Here is a 15,115-nt window from a genome sequence, read left to right as displayed (position 1 = left end):
TGCACCTCCTTTCCATACTGTGGGAGTGCCTTTCACTCCTGCCATCAGAAGGGCCAGTCAAAGTGTGTGGCTTGCACCGTATGGAACACCATATGCTGATCCTCACAGAGCTGGGAAGCAGACCTGCTCCAGCTGAGCCCAAAAAATCTCCCTAACGCCAAGGTCAATCAATCAACTTTATTTGATCTTAAGCATTGAGATCATAAAAGTACAATAATTCATAAAATATATATTTAGTATGATCCTACATTGCCATCATATTTAAGTAAGATACAAGGTTCCTTTGAAGTTTTGCTGCCGCTGTTGGGAACTGCCTACACGTCCCTCAAGCCACCTGGTGCCCAGCGCTCCCCCCAGGAGGGAGGAGCTTGCCTGATTGAAAGAGCTAAAGGCATAGTGCACCACCGCCGCGCGGGTTACATTGAAGTTTTGCTGCCGCTGCTGGAGACTGCCTACAAGTCCCACAAGCCACCTGGTGCCCAGCGCTCCCCCCAGGAGGGAAGAGCTCGCCTGATTAAAAGAGCTAAAAAGCCCGTCATCGACCGGAGGAGACAGGGCTGGGCCACGGCTCTTGGCTCCTTACCGCAACCTGCATGTGTGAAGGTACTGTGTCTATAATTTGATTCCGTCCATAAAAAGTGCAAGGATATTGTTTTCATCTCGTAAAACAACAACTGGGAGGACTGTATCGCGGGCTCATGATATATTATAGCTACGGGGATATTTTAGATACATTGTTTGGAGTCCCTGTGGGATTTTAACAGTGTGATCGACTTAAGTACTGCCAATTAAGAGGTCCATATTAAATTGCATTGCATTGCATTCACTTTCAGACACTATTAACCCCTCCCCTGCTGATGACGGAACCGCTCCGTCATCAGCTACAGTTGAGCTGTGCTGATGACGGAGCGGTTCCGTCATGGCCCGGCCGCCGCGCCTGCGCGGCGCTGATTTTGCGCCTGTGCGGCAGTCTTAATGAGCGGGGCGGGTCATGACGGAACCGCTCCGTCACCAGCACAGCTCAACTGTAGCTGGTGACGGAGCAGTTCTGTCACCAGCATGCGGCGGCCGCCCCGCCCCTTTAGCGCTGCGGCGGAATAGCCGCCGCAGCGAAAGGGTTAAAGAAACACAAATTGGAATAATCGTGGAGAAGAGGATAACATTGACCATACCAAACAAGAAAAAACACAGTAAAGAGGGCGGAGGACCCCGTTTGTCATTATTGAATTACCTGACAGGCGCAATGGGGGTAATAAAAAGGAAATCTTAACGGTAGAAGAGGCAATGAACCCAGAAAAAAATAGTATTACAGAAGGTTCTCCTCAGCTGGTTAATAATAAAGGATCATTGGTGGAAAAGCAAAGCAGAATAGAATAGATAAAAAAAATGGTTGTGTTGTGAATACTTCTGATCACATTATTGATAGCGAGCCTGAGAGTGATCCCCAACCACCATCGAAGCGCCCTAGAAATCCAGATCCTGCATCAAATTTGAGTAAGGAATCTTGTATAAAGGGTATGGTAAACCTGTGTATTGCACAAAAAAAGAGTGCTAAAAAAGGGTAAGGTTCCAATAGGGAACAAACTAACCGGGTGGGAGAGAGTGTTAGCAAGCTCTGATTCCCGAATGCAGAACGAAGTATTAAAATAAAAAAATTAATTGGATTCACTAGATGGTTTTCTTAGGGAATCTTTAACTAATCTGATTGGAAGAGTGGGGGCAATAGAAAAATTATTATCCAAAAGCTATAATAAATGTAAGCATAATTTACCCAATTCCAATGATATTCAGAGTAACAGTAGATTAAATACTAATCCCTGTTCCCAGTCAAATGGCTTTACCCCCGCCGAACTCCCACCAGTTTGTAAAAGTGCTAAGGGGATACCTTACAAGTTAACTGCCCATAGTGGGATTATAAATTATCAAGAGAACAACACATATGGTGGAACCGGTGTGTGAAAATCTGAGTACATGCATAGAATTACCACCGGCATCTACCCCAGACACAGTGATGCTAGCCAATGTCCACCTACTGCAACAGGGGATGGCTGAAAACTGCGAGAGCCTGAGAAATAAATCATTATCCTGGCTCGGGAACAGGGTAGGCCAAACCGATAGACTCTTTCAAGAGTTTAAAATGACAAGGAGGATGAGATGGACAGGGAGAGGGAGTAAGGACTTGGCTTGTGATTGTGTTATATTAAATTTTAAAACCCCACAATTGATAGAGTTGTTCTTGAACAAGGTGGGAAACTGTCCAGTCTCACAACACCACATTAATATCATCCCATTGGGATTTTTAGGTCTTGCTGTCCAGCGAAAGACTAATTGTTGTCGGCTTGCCGGGAATTTGAGACAGGGGATGTGAACGCGCAAGCCCTCGGCGATTTCACCTCATGGGCACGCACGCCCAGCCCGGCGCCGGGCACATCTCCTGTCTCACATTCACAGTAAGTCAGCCTCTCGCCTCTCTTAATCGCGCGCACATCCAGACACACTCACGCATGCGCACACACACACATACACCCACGCAGGGACAATGCATCAGGACGCACGTACACAGACACACATCCCCACATATACACACGCACAGCTACACACGCGCACACACACACAGCTACACCCACACATGTGCACACACCCCCCACTCACCAGGCTCTTTTCTCGCTGCGCTGCTACGGGATGTTCTGTAAGTTGAAGAACCTTCCTCACACCGTTATGCCTTGCCTGCTTTCTCCCGGGAACCTCATCACTCCCGGACTCCCGGCTTTCTTCTGAGCTCCCTCTGCCACCAAGGCTCCGGAGCTACTTCACCGCTAGCCTGCTACAGAGACGAGGAACTTCACAGGCTCCTGCCTATCAAAGTAGAGCCCGCCTCTCTCGCCTGCGTTCCACGCCTCGTTATTAGTCAGTGCTTTTGTTTCTCTGAGGCCAGAGAGGTCTGCTGCCCCTTGTCCTGCATTTGTGCTCATCAGCACTGCCCTGTGTGAGTTCAAACACTGCTCCTTGCCCTCTGTGTGCTGAGCAGCTCTGCTCCGCACCCTGTGTGTGTTAAACAGCACTACTCTGCATGTGCCAAGAAGCACTGTTCATTGTCTACAAGTGCCGGCACTGCGATATGCCAGCGGTGATGAACATCAAGGCTGCGGTGTTATGATTCCTCGTGGCGCATCCTTCTTTTACCGCTCTACACTTCCGGTCATTTCGTTCTGGTTTTTTATCCCTCCTTTCTCCATTTGTCATTGCTTTCTTTCTCCTTCTGCGTCCCATTTGTTTGTGCTCAGAACGGCTCATTTATATCCTCAGTACCATCACCCCGGGTGTATTCCGCTACACCGCTCAGGGTTCCTTGTGTGCTTGGCAGCAGTGCCCTATGTGCCGTGTGTGCTCAGCCAGTGGTGTAACAGCCGCCCCCGCAGCTCTTGTGGTGGTGAGGGGGCAAGCACCAGGCCACCCACAAGGCCCCCACTGAGGCACTGTGAACTGTTGCACAGGCGGCTGGCTTAAATGGGTCGGGAGGGAGGGGTGGGCAACATGTAAAGGGGCCCCCTCTCAAGTTTTGTTGCGTAACTGTGCTCCGCAGCACTGCTTGCTTATGTGCGTGCTCAGCAGGACAGTTGGGCTGTGCGTTCTCAGCAGCACTGCTCCCTACCTAGGTCTTTGTTTTCAGCAGCCTTGTCCCATACCCTGTGGGTTCTCAGCGGCGCTGCTCCCTGCCGTTTGCGTTCTCAGCAACACTGCTCCATATCTTAATGGTTTCAGCAACACTGCCCCTGTGTGTGCCCAGCAGCACTATACTGTACCTCCCATGTGCTCAGCGGCATCGCCTCTCAGAGACTTTGCGTTCTCAAGTATTGCTTTACATGTTGTACATGCATCTTTCATGCTTACCACATGGGGCGTGGTTAAACCATCAGTGGCCTCTTACATGTGCCGCGTTTTCTGGGTTTATATCCAGTTCTCTGGAGTGCTTCAAAGTTTAAATAATATCTTGACAAGACAGCAGCACATCGGAGCCAGGTGATGTGTTTAAACTGCTAATGAGTTGAGCTGGGGAAAATAGGCTTACAGTTGGAGGACACAATTGGCAAATCACATTTTTTCCCTTGGAGCCTTCTCTCGCGATTAAAGAACACATTTAATTTGACATTCTGTAGTAGGGGATCTCTGTGTATAGTCATAATCTAGTGAATAGTCCCGCCCATGTGCGTGGACCCCGGAGCAATCAAAAATAATCTCTTAAGTCGTCAAAAAATGCAGACCTGCACAGACACTTAAGAGAGAATTTAAAGACTGATAATGCAGCCTATATCCACAGGCTACACTGTCCAGTACTTCAACTAGAAATTCCACCAAAAACCCGCAAACAGCACAGCCTGTCCAGTGTTCTCCAGAGAAAAACCTTCCCCTACCAGCAAAAGCCTCTGGAATGATAGAGAGAAAGGAGTGGACAGACAAGCCCCATAGGCTGCCATTATGTGGCTCAGAACAGGATACTGTGCCTTTAAGAGAACTTTCCAGAACTCTCCCAGTATCCCAGAATGCACAGCAGGTCCCTTTTACTTTCAGTTCTTTTTTCCGGCTCCTGCAAGCAGGACCCTGGAGCATTGAGCTCTCTCTTTCTATTGCTTTCTTTACAGATTTTTTCACTTTTAAAAGTGTTTGAGTGCTTTCATTTTGAAGTACTTTGGTGCTTTCTTCCTTCTGTGTGTATTTGAACACTCTTATTTGTCACAATGCCTGCTTTGTTTGACAAACATCCAGAGTGTTTGAGGAAGAAGGCCAAGACGGACCCACAAGAGGTGTGCATCATCTGCCTTCCCTCATCTCATGTCCTGGAGGAGTGTGACATTTGCCAGAACCTCTCCAGCAGGACCCTGAGAGAGAGGAAGAAGATCAGGCTCCAAGGCCTGGAAGATAGAAGACTGAAGGCACAAGGTGGGTCTGCCCATGCTGATGCCTCTGGGGGACCCACCAGGGGCAGGAAGACCAGCAAACATCCCTGTTCTCCGCTGGCGTCGATAGCACCGACGACGGCATAGAGAGGGATGACAGCAGTCTGTTCCCCGTCTCCCCAGGGCTCTGGGTCGAGGCGACGTCGACGTTCCGCGTCGAGGGAACTGACTAGACCGCCGTCGAGATCGCCGTTGACGGTATCTTCATCGTCGGCGTAGAGTCATCTACGTCGAGAGGCGGGCCGGCGTCGGCGCTCGCCGTCGAGGCGACACCGCCAAAGAGGAGGAGGTCGGCGTCGAGGGGATCCTTGACGTCAAGGAGGACGTCGAAGTCTCGCAGGCGTTCGCTGTCGAGACGGAGGCGTTCGCCATCGAAAGAACGACGGTCGCCGTCGAGGCGGCGTTCTTCGACGCCAAAGAAGCGCAGAAGGAGTTCTGGCGCCAGGAGTTCCTCTGGGTATGCTGGGACGCGCCGGTGACGTGCGCCGATAGGCTCTGCCTCACCATTGCCTCCGCCTAAGAAGAAAAGGGAGTCACAGTACTCAGAGGTATATACACCTCCTAAGCTGAGGACACCTTCCCCTCCTCCTCTGTTGCCCAAGGATCCTGCGCCGCGGACTCCCACTACGCCTCCGCTTCCACCACCACCCCCTCTTCATGGTCATCCTCTGCTTCCTCCTTCTGGACCTCCTGTGGTTCCGTCGAGGACGGCTTCACTACCACGGTACCCGACGCCGCCTAAGGGGACTCCTCAGCCAAGGCGCCCGGTCAGGCCGCAGTCGCCTGCTCCTGTGAGGCCTGTGGAGCTTCCGAAGCCAAGGAGATCGCGTTCTCGCTCTGACCGCAGGGGGAGATCGCATAGTCGTCACCGGTCGTTAACAAGATCAAGACGACGCCACAGGAGGCGCAGATCCAGATCCCACACGAATTCTTCTCGGACCAGGGAATACTCGCCCACTTTGTCGGAATCCCCAGGGACGAGGGCGTCGCCTGTAGACGACATCGTCTCATTCCAAAATGTTCTGCTGAGGGGTGCGGCTAAGTTGGGCATCACGGTGACGGTGCCTACGCCCACGACGTACGTGATTTTCGAGACGCTACATAAAAAGCACCTGTCTCGACAGTTGCTGCCTCTAGTACCAGGATTGGTGGAACCCGCCGAGGAGTTGTTTCTCACTTCAGCGGTGACAAAGGCGGCCCCCTCCAGGCTCCTCAAGAAGTTGCGGGCTCCGGATTCTGACCCGGCTTTTCTTAGGATGGATCCGACACCGGACTCTGTCATAGTGACGGCGGCTAGGCAGCAGCATGCCTCCACCCCCTCGTCTACAGTGCCTCCTGATAAGGAGAGCCGCTGGATAGACTCGGCTGGCAGAAAGGTCTGTGGGTAAGCGTCTACCACTATGAAGGCGGCCAGTGCCGCGGCCTTGCTAGGGCGATACAACCGAGCCCTATGGGAGTCCCTCCAGCAATTCGCTGAGCTCCTTCCTCGATAGAAGATAGAAGATTTTCAGGAGATCCTGAATGAAGGGATGTTGGTGTTGAACCAACTCATCAGCGCGGCTGCTGATGTGTCCCTTCTGGCGGCGCATGTGTACTGCCATGGTGTCAACCAACGGCGGCATGCTTGGCTTCGACTTACGTCTCTCAAGCCAGAGGCTCAACAACGGGGGCCAACCTACCTTTCTCGGAGGAAACCCTGTTTGGCAAGCATGCGGACGATGAGATGGGCCGCATGAAAGCGGAGGCCGAGACCCTGACGGCTGTCGGGTTGGAGAAGAAGACCTACCGCCTGTTCCAGAGACGGTTCGGGCGCAGGGCAGAGGGCGAGGACAGGCTTCGGGACAGCAGCAACAACAGCAGCAGCAGTTCCGGCGGCCTTTCTAGAAGCGCCAGAAGGGCAGAGGTGGCCAGCAGTCCGCAACGGCGTACAAAGGTCCGGCCGGGTCTAAGCCCTGAGCGGTTACTTCCCCTGCATCCGTTACCCACTTCGGTGGGGGGAGGCGTTTTTTCTGGCAGAGTGGAGAAAAATTACTCAGGACAAGTGCGTGCTAAATATGGTTTGCAATGGATTCAGTCTTCGGTTCACCAGCCCGCCTCCAGCAATTCCACCGGTCAGCTCGGCGTTTCAACTGCGCGAGCTCCAGGCAGAGGCCGATACCCTGTTAAGGAAAAGGGCGATAGAAGACGTACCTCTGTCTCAAAGGGGAAGAGGTCTGTACTCACGGTTCTTTCTGGTTCGCAAGAAGGACAAGAACGAGTTCAGACCCATTCTGGATTTGCGACAAGCAAACAAGTGGATTCGCAGAGAGAAATTTCGAATGCTGTTGTTGCATCAGATTTACCCTCAGCTGCAACAGGGAGACTGGCTATGTGCTATAGACCTACAGGATGCTTACTTCCATGTGCCCATTGCACACAAACACAGGAAGTTCCTGCGATTCCAAGTCGGCGCCAATCATTATCAGTACACAGTACTGCCATTCGGGCTGAAGTCTTGCTTCAGAACATTCTTGAAGTGCATGGCAGTGGTAGCTGCACACTTGAGGAAGAACAAGGTGTTAGTCTACCTGTACCTGGACGATTGGTTGATCAAGGCCTCCTCATTCTCGGAAGCTCAAGCGCACTTCCAGAAGGCGTGCGTTCTCTTGAACAAGCTGGGGTTGCACATCAACATGTCCAAGTCTGTCACGACTCCGGGCCAGTGCATACAGTACTTGGGAGCCTCCATCAATACGCTGTCAGCAAGCGGGTCTCCTTCGGAGGAGAGACGATTATCACGCCTTCAGAAGGATCAGGCTCTTCTGACCGCTCCATCTACAACAGTGAGGACGGTGTCTTCTCTACTGGGGTCGATGGCCTCTTGTATCTTCCTCACGCCACACGCACGGCTGCATATGAGACCATTGCAGGAGTGCTTGGAGGATCAGTGGGATCAGAGGAAAGGGTCTTGGGACGACAAGATACGACTGTCTCTGCATGCTCTTCAGTCCCTGAAGTGGTGGTGTTCAGCGGAGAATCTCCTCAGAGGGGTTCCCTTCCACAAGGACATTCCCACGCAGTCTATCATGACGGATGCGTCCCTCCACGGCTGGGGGGCACACTCCTGAGACTTACAGATACAAGGAAGGTGGTTCCCGACGGAGTCCACGTATCACATCAATTTCCTGGAACTCAGAGCTGTTCACTTGGCGTTGAAGGCCTTTCATCCGTCCTTCCAGACCAACTCTCTACTTGTACAGACGGACAATACGACCACGATGTATTACCTCAACAAGCAGGGGGGCTCGAGATCACGCACTCTGTCTCAGGAGGCGCAGGCGATCTGGCGCTGGCTTCTGGCCAGAGGACTGACGATAACGGCTACCCATCTACCAGGTGTGCAGAATGTTCAGGCGGACGCACTGAGCAGACTGATTCAGGAAAAACACGAATGGGTCATAAACGACGAAGTACTAGGAGAAGTCTTCGCAAGGTGGGGGACTCCAGACGTAGATCTGTTCGCCATCGCCGAAAACAGCAAATGCAGAGAGACTTCGCCTCCAGGTATTACCAGCAGGGGAAGCTGGGGAATGCAGTATGGATCCACTGGTCGAACAGCTTTCTGTACGCTTTTCCACCCATTCCCCTGATTCCGGCGGTGCTCATCAAGCTGTCCCACTCCAGGGCGCGGATGATCCGGAATGGCCCAGGCAGTGGTGGTTCACGGACCTGGTTCACCGGTCTCCCCTTCCTCAAATACGGCTGCCGTGCCGGCCGGACCTTCTCATGAAGTTCGGGGGGCAGATGGTGCACCCCAACCTCTCGTCTTTGAGTTTGGCGGCATGGCTCCCGAGATAGAGCAATATGGCCATTTGAATCTACCAGAAGATTGTATGCACATACTGAAGGAGGCTAAGCGAACTTCCACTAGGACTTCCCATGCTTACAAGTGGAAGAGATTCTACATCTGGTGCAAGTCCAAGAACTATGATCCAACGACATGTAAGGAAGATGTCATCCTTCCGTATCTTCTACATTTGGCGCAGTCTGGCCTTAATTTCCATCCCATTAAGGTTCCATTAAGGTTCATCTCGCTGCGCTGACTGCCTACAGGAAATGCCCTTCACAGACTTCCTTCTTCCAGATCCCTGTGATCAAGGACTTTTAGGAAGGCTTGAAGAAAGTGTTCCCTCCTGTCCGGCTTCCTTCGCCTTCATGGGAATTGAATGTGGTGCTGTCCAGATTGATGAAGGAGCCTTTTGAACCTATTCATAAGGCTTCGTTGCAGCACCTGTCCTGGAAGGCGGCGTTCCTCGTGGCCATCACATCGGCCCGCAGGGTGAGTGAATTTCAGGCGTTATGTTGCCAAGAACATTCCATGCTGCTAAGGTTGTTATGCGTACTCACCCTAAATTTCTTCCAAAGGTTATCTCTGATTTCCATGTTAACCAGACCATAACTTTACCTATGTTTTTTCAGAATCCTTCATCTCCAACGGAAAGGTCCCTGCATTCCCTGGATGTTAGGAGGGTGTTAAAATTTTATCTGGATAAGACCAAAGATATTCGTAGGTCAGACCAATTGTTTATCAATTATGGATCAGTCAGGACCGGTCTTGCTACCTCAAAACAGTCCATCTCTAGGTGGATTGTGTCCTGTATACAATTGCGTTACCAAAAAGCTAATAAGACCTTATGGGGTAAACCTAAGGCTCATTCCACCAGGGGCAAAGCTGCCACGACTGCTTTGCTGCGTAATGTTCCAATTGCAGAAATCTACAAGGCGGCCACTTGGAAGTCGGTCCATACCTTTGCTAAATATTACTGTCTGGACACTGATGCCAGGACAGACGCTCAGGTTTGGCAGGCTTTGCTGCGAAATCTGTTCGCACAGTAGTGGCGTTATTTCTCTTCTCTCCACTGCCGCTTTGGTGTGGGGATGGGCTTGCCATTCTATTCACTAGATTAGGACTATACACAGAGATCCCCTACTACAGAAGGAGTCGTTTCTGTCCTGTAACTCCAATTCTGTAGTAGGGGTATCTCTGTGATAGTCATAAGCGCCCGCCCTCCTCCCCGGTGGAGAAGGATATTAATGTAGGGAATGCTACAGGTCTGGGGTGTTACGCCTGAAAGTAAAAGGGACCTGCTGTGCATTCTGGGATACTGGGAGAGTTCTGGAAAGTTCTCTTAAAGGCACAGTATCCTGTTCTGAGCCACATAATGGCAGCCTATGGGACTTGTCTGTCCACTCCTTTCTCTCTATCATTCCAGAGGCTTTTGCTGGTAGGGCAAGGTTTTTCTCTGTGGAGAACACTGGACAGGCTGTGCTGTTTGTGGATTTTTGGTGGAATTTCTAGTTGAAGTACTGGACAGTGTAGCCTGTGGATATTGGTTGCATTATCTGTCTTTAAATTCTCTCGGTCTGCATTTTTTGACGACTTAAGAGATTATTTTTGATTGCTCCGGGGTCCACGCACATGGGCGGGACTATTCACTAGATTATGACTAACAGAGATACCCCTACTACAGACCTGGATTTACAGGACAGAAACTACTCCATCCTAATCCTACCACAACAAGACATGTCACATTTGTGTAACTTCAGTTTTATTTTCAATTGTATCTCTTTAAATTACTGTCCGTTTTGCCTTGGACTCCTAATGCGCTTTTGACAAAGCGCACGTTTTTATGTTTGCACCCCTGACTTTTTGACTTAAGATTTTCTCCTAATTCAAAGAGCCCGATTTCGTTTAATCCAGATTTAGTGTGACCCCTAAATTCTCTCCTGGAGTAATGCTTAATACGAGATTTCTATCTTTGAATTTTCACAATGTTTTTCTTAAGGAATATGCTGGTTTCCATTTTTGGTATTCTCGCTGTTATTTTACCACTATCTTTCCCCTAATGTGCCATTTTTTTTATTCTTTCACCATAATCCATACTTTATTGTTTAGAGCTTGCATTTGCAAGAGTTTAAGCTATGGTTATTGTAAATGACAATGCCTTTTAGTTATCTGTTTTAAAAACAACACATAAATAAAAGACACTGTCATTTACAGTGCCGATAGCTAAATGCGAGACATTGCATTTCAAATGCTTGTTCTATAAAGCCAGTTACTATGAACACAGTAGACAAAGTACGGAGGTCCCACTGGCAATTCAGAATTCTAGGGCTGGAGTGCCTGTATATAATCGCTTCAACGCTTTAGCTAACTTGGAAGAAGTGGACTGACTGAAGGGATTAGATATTAGTGTAGCTAAATTGAATGATAGAAGTTGTGAGCAAGTAAACAATACAGATATAACAGCACTAGGTATATGCAGTGGGAACGACAAAGGGAGTATCCATAGGGCAGAGAATATCACTGGTGGAAGGGATTTACCTGGTCTATATGATTACACAGGGCAATGTGATATGTTTACTAATACGTCAGTGAATACTCCTTGTGAAATGGTTATCCTAACTGATAATGACAAAAGACCCACTCTTTATTAATAAGTGCGGTTACCACAACATTATGTACTACGGTGGAGTATAACCATTCTAGATCTAATAGAGGGAACAGTATAGACTCCCATGAAGCTGATGATACTGAGAACAGAAATTGTAACTCTATGTTCTGGAATGTAGCTGGTTTCAAATCTAAGGCGGGGAATTTGGTATGGAACAATTTTGTTCAGAAGTTTGAAATGATTAGTCTACAGGAAACCTGGGCAGTGGAGCCTATACATATAAATGGTTATAAAACATTACATACACCGGCAATACCTTCATTGTATGGAAGAGCTATAGGGGGTTTATGTACCTATGTTTCGAACTTGATAAACTTCGGTAAAGTTAATATGGTGGTCGATGATTCTTTCTATCAGATTATTAGTTTACCTGTGGATAAAATCTGCACAGTAATATTAGTAAATTACTATAATAACGTCCCTCGTGACCAAATAGAGAGGATTGTTAAAATCATACATTGCCATCTTCAAAAGTTACAGGAGGCTGCATGTAAGGATTTATTGGTGGTTTGGGGAGGGGATTTTAACTTGGGGATATGTCCACACTTAGAAACTGGGAATTGTCGTATTGCATAGGATATGGATACGAATCTCCCTCATTTTTCCCACTCAAGGTATGGGGATAGCTTGAACGATACAGTGTTTCAACTCGACCTAGGATTTGCCAATACTCTATGTTCCCCTCTTGTTAATTTTGGTCCTACCTTTAATGGTCGTGGTACATTTTCCACAATAGATTTTATTCTGGTTTCTAACAGGCACTGTTCAAGAATTACCAATTTCCGTACAAATAAGATCGCCATAAGTGATCACTTTCCTCAGAGCCTAGGTATTCTAAGTAAGATACGTAATAAAAACACAGATAAAAACTATATTAAAAAATCTTTAAATAAAAAGGAAAGAACACTATGTTAAAACATTGCGAGTTCATTCAATATATAATAAAAAATGCAAGACAGTATAGAGACTGGTTGGGTTTACAAGCAGCAGATCAGTCAATCTACTAACTGCTGGACCGGCTAAATGAAAGTAAGACCAGGTGAATCTCGAGGTAAGAAGGGATCTATTAAGAAAGATCCTTGGATCATCCTATAGATAATATAAAGTGCAGAAACGTACCACAATTGATTACATTTCGAATCATAAACTAATCAATCTCCTTTTTGATAAAACCAGGCATAAATAAGATGCAAGAGAAAAATTAACATAAGGAATGTTTGGAGGCAAAAACTGAGCTGGGCAACATTGTACAAAATTATATTTCAAGAACAATGGGCAAATTTACTTTCTCTGCGCACAGATATAAAACTTACAAAAATATATAAAATAGAGATTTGATTGAGTAGAGACACTGTCACAGGGACAAATTGGTGGGAAAGCCAGCATACAAGGGATAAAATGTAATCTGAATCTCTGAAGAACTTATCAGTGACAAATGTTTGTTATAGAAATCAAATATGAATTTACTTCCCCTGGGGCAGGCGGAAGGTCTTTTTATATAATGCCACCGTAGTTTTACAACAATTTAATGGATGCCCTTCATTATCCCTATAATCTTTCGAGCGAGATTTAATTTCAGCTTTTGAGATGTTCAAACAAGAAAGTGGGTCATGAATAAGAGTCTCTAAGCCCAATACTAACAGGTGTCTTAAATACCTCAGCCATGGAACTTGATACGCCTTCTCAAGGGATAAACATATAAATATTGTCAGAAATAAATGGGACATTCAGCTCTTAGTGCATTATGAATTAGAGCAGCCTTTCGGGAGTGACAGCAATTTTTTCAAGAAACCTCTTTCTGTTGTAATACATCAACTTTTGCTACATCCCAAATACCTGCTCCATATACAGCTGATGCGACAGCTTTAGCTGAATACATCTTTTTAATTGGTTCCAAGGGCTTTATGCCCAACTTTTTTGTGAACGACCAAATAGCCATGCCGCTCTTCTCAAATGTATTACTTCTATTTTCCACCATCTTTCTCCGGGACCCTGAATCATTAAAAAGTAGACCCAGATATTTAAAAAAATCTTAGTTACATCAATTCTGCGGTTGTCAATAGTGAACAAAAGTAATTTTCTAGGCTGCTTCCGCACTATTAGGGCATACGTTTTAGATTTGTTAACCTTGAGATCTAGTGCTGCCTTATAAGAGACACAATTATTTATAAGCTTTTGCAAAGCTAAGCTGGTTCTAGTTAACAGAACTGCATTGTCCACATATAGCAGGATGGGTATCCGTTTCTTGTTTACCAAGGGTACATCAGTAACCTCAGCTGATTCCACACCATTGGTGTAGAGTGAAAACAGAAAGGGAGCTAAGACGCATCCCTGCCTCACACCCCTTGGTTTCTGTACCCAACACACGCAGAAGACTGGGAGTATAGTTGGCGAATGAAGAGTGTTATATTTTCATCCACACCCATGTCTTTCAAACTATCCCATAATTTTTTCTGTAAACAGAATCAAAAGCAGCTTAGAGAGCCATGAACGCCATAAAAACACTACCTCCTTTGATATTCAAATACTTTGCTGCAATTCAGTTTAGGTTTAAGCACCGATCCAGTGTCACCATCCCTTTTTTAAAAGCATATTGCACAGGAATTAAAATATTTTTTTCTGAAGCCCATTCCTCAAGTCTAGTTAACAAAAAAAGGCCCATTAGTTGAACTGCTCCATCCAATAATGAGATTGGTCTATAGTTTTTGGGCAAAGATTTATCCCCTTTCTTATATATAGGCACAATAACTGTTGTTTTCCATACGGCAGGGGGGCCTGCGATAGGAATTGCGTTGAAAACGTTCATCCAAAATGGGGTCCAATCAATCTATAGATTTGTAAAGCGCACTACTCACCCGTGAGGGTCTCAAGGCACTGGGGGAGAGGGGTGCTGCTACTGCTCGAAAAGCCAGGTCTTGAGTAGCTTCCTGAAGGTCAGTAGGTCCTGGGTCTACCGTAGGAGGACGGGGAGGGTGTTCCAGGTCTTGGCGACAACGTGGGAGAACGATCCTTCGCCGGTGGTCGCTCTTCGGATGTGGGGGACGTTGGCAAGGGCGAGGTCTGCGGAGCGGAGCTGGCAGTTCGGGGTGTAGAAGGTGAGTAGTCTGTTGAGGTACGCTGGTCCGGTGTCGTGGAGTGCCATGTGTGCATGGATGAGGAGCTTGAAGGTGATCCTCTTGTTGACGGGAAGCTGGTGCAGGTCTCTCAGGTGAGGTGTGATGTGGCTGTGGCAGGGGATGTCGAGGATCAAACGTGCAGAGGCGTTCTGTATGTGTTGTAGACGTTTCAGGAGTTTGGCCGAAGCGCCTACGTAGAGGGCGTTTCCGTAGTCTAGCCTGCTGCGGACGAGGGCCTGGGTTACCGTTCTTCTTGTTTCGGTGGGGTTCCACCTGTAGATCTTGCGGAGCATGCGGAGGGTGTATAGGCAGGAGGATGAGATGGAATTGACTTGATTGGTCATGGAGAGTGTTGAGTCGAGGATGAACCCCAAGTTGCGTGCGTGGTCGGTGGTTGTCGGTGCTGCTCCCAGTGCAGTTGGCCACCAGGAGTCGTCCCAGGCTGAGGAGGTGGGGCAGAGGATGAGGACCCCCACTTTGTTAGAGTTCAGCTTCAGACGGCTGTTCTTCATCCAATCGGCGACAGCTTTCATTCCTTCGTGGAAGTTGG

General features: G+C 48.0%; 1 protein-coding gene across 1 annotated transcript in view; it reads right to left on the bottom strand.

Annotated features, from left to right (window-relative positions):
* LOC147698792 (carbonyl reductase [NADPH] 1-like) overlaps positions 1 to 15,115 on the bottom strand; it is a 56,225-nt gene that overhangs the window by 36,921 nt on the left and 4,189 nt on the right. The window lies entirely within an intron of this gene.

Source organism: Lissotriton vulgaris, chromosome 8 (genome assembly GCF_964263255.1).
Source record: "Lissotriton vulgaris chromosome 8, aLisVul1.2, whole genome shotgun sequence".
Lineage (NCBI taxonomy): Eukaryota > Metazoa > Chordata > Amphibia > Caudata > Salamandridae > Lissotriton > Lissotriton vulgaris.
This window is presented reverse-complemented; position numbering and strand designations above follow the sequence as displayed.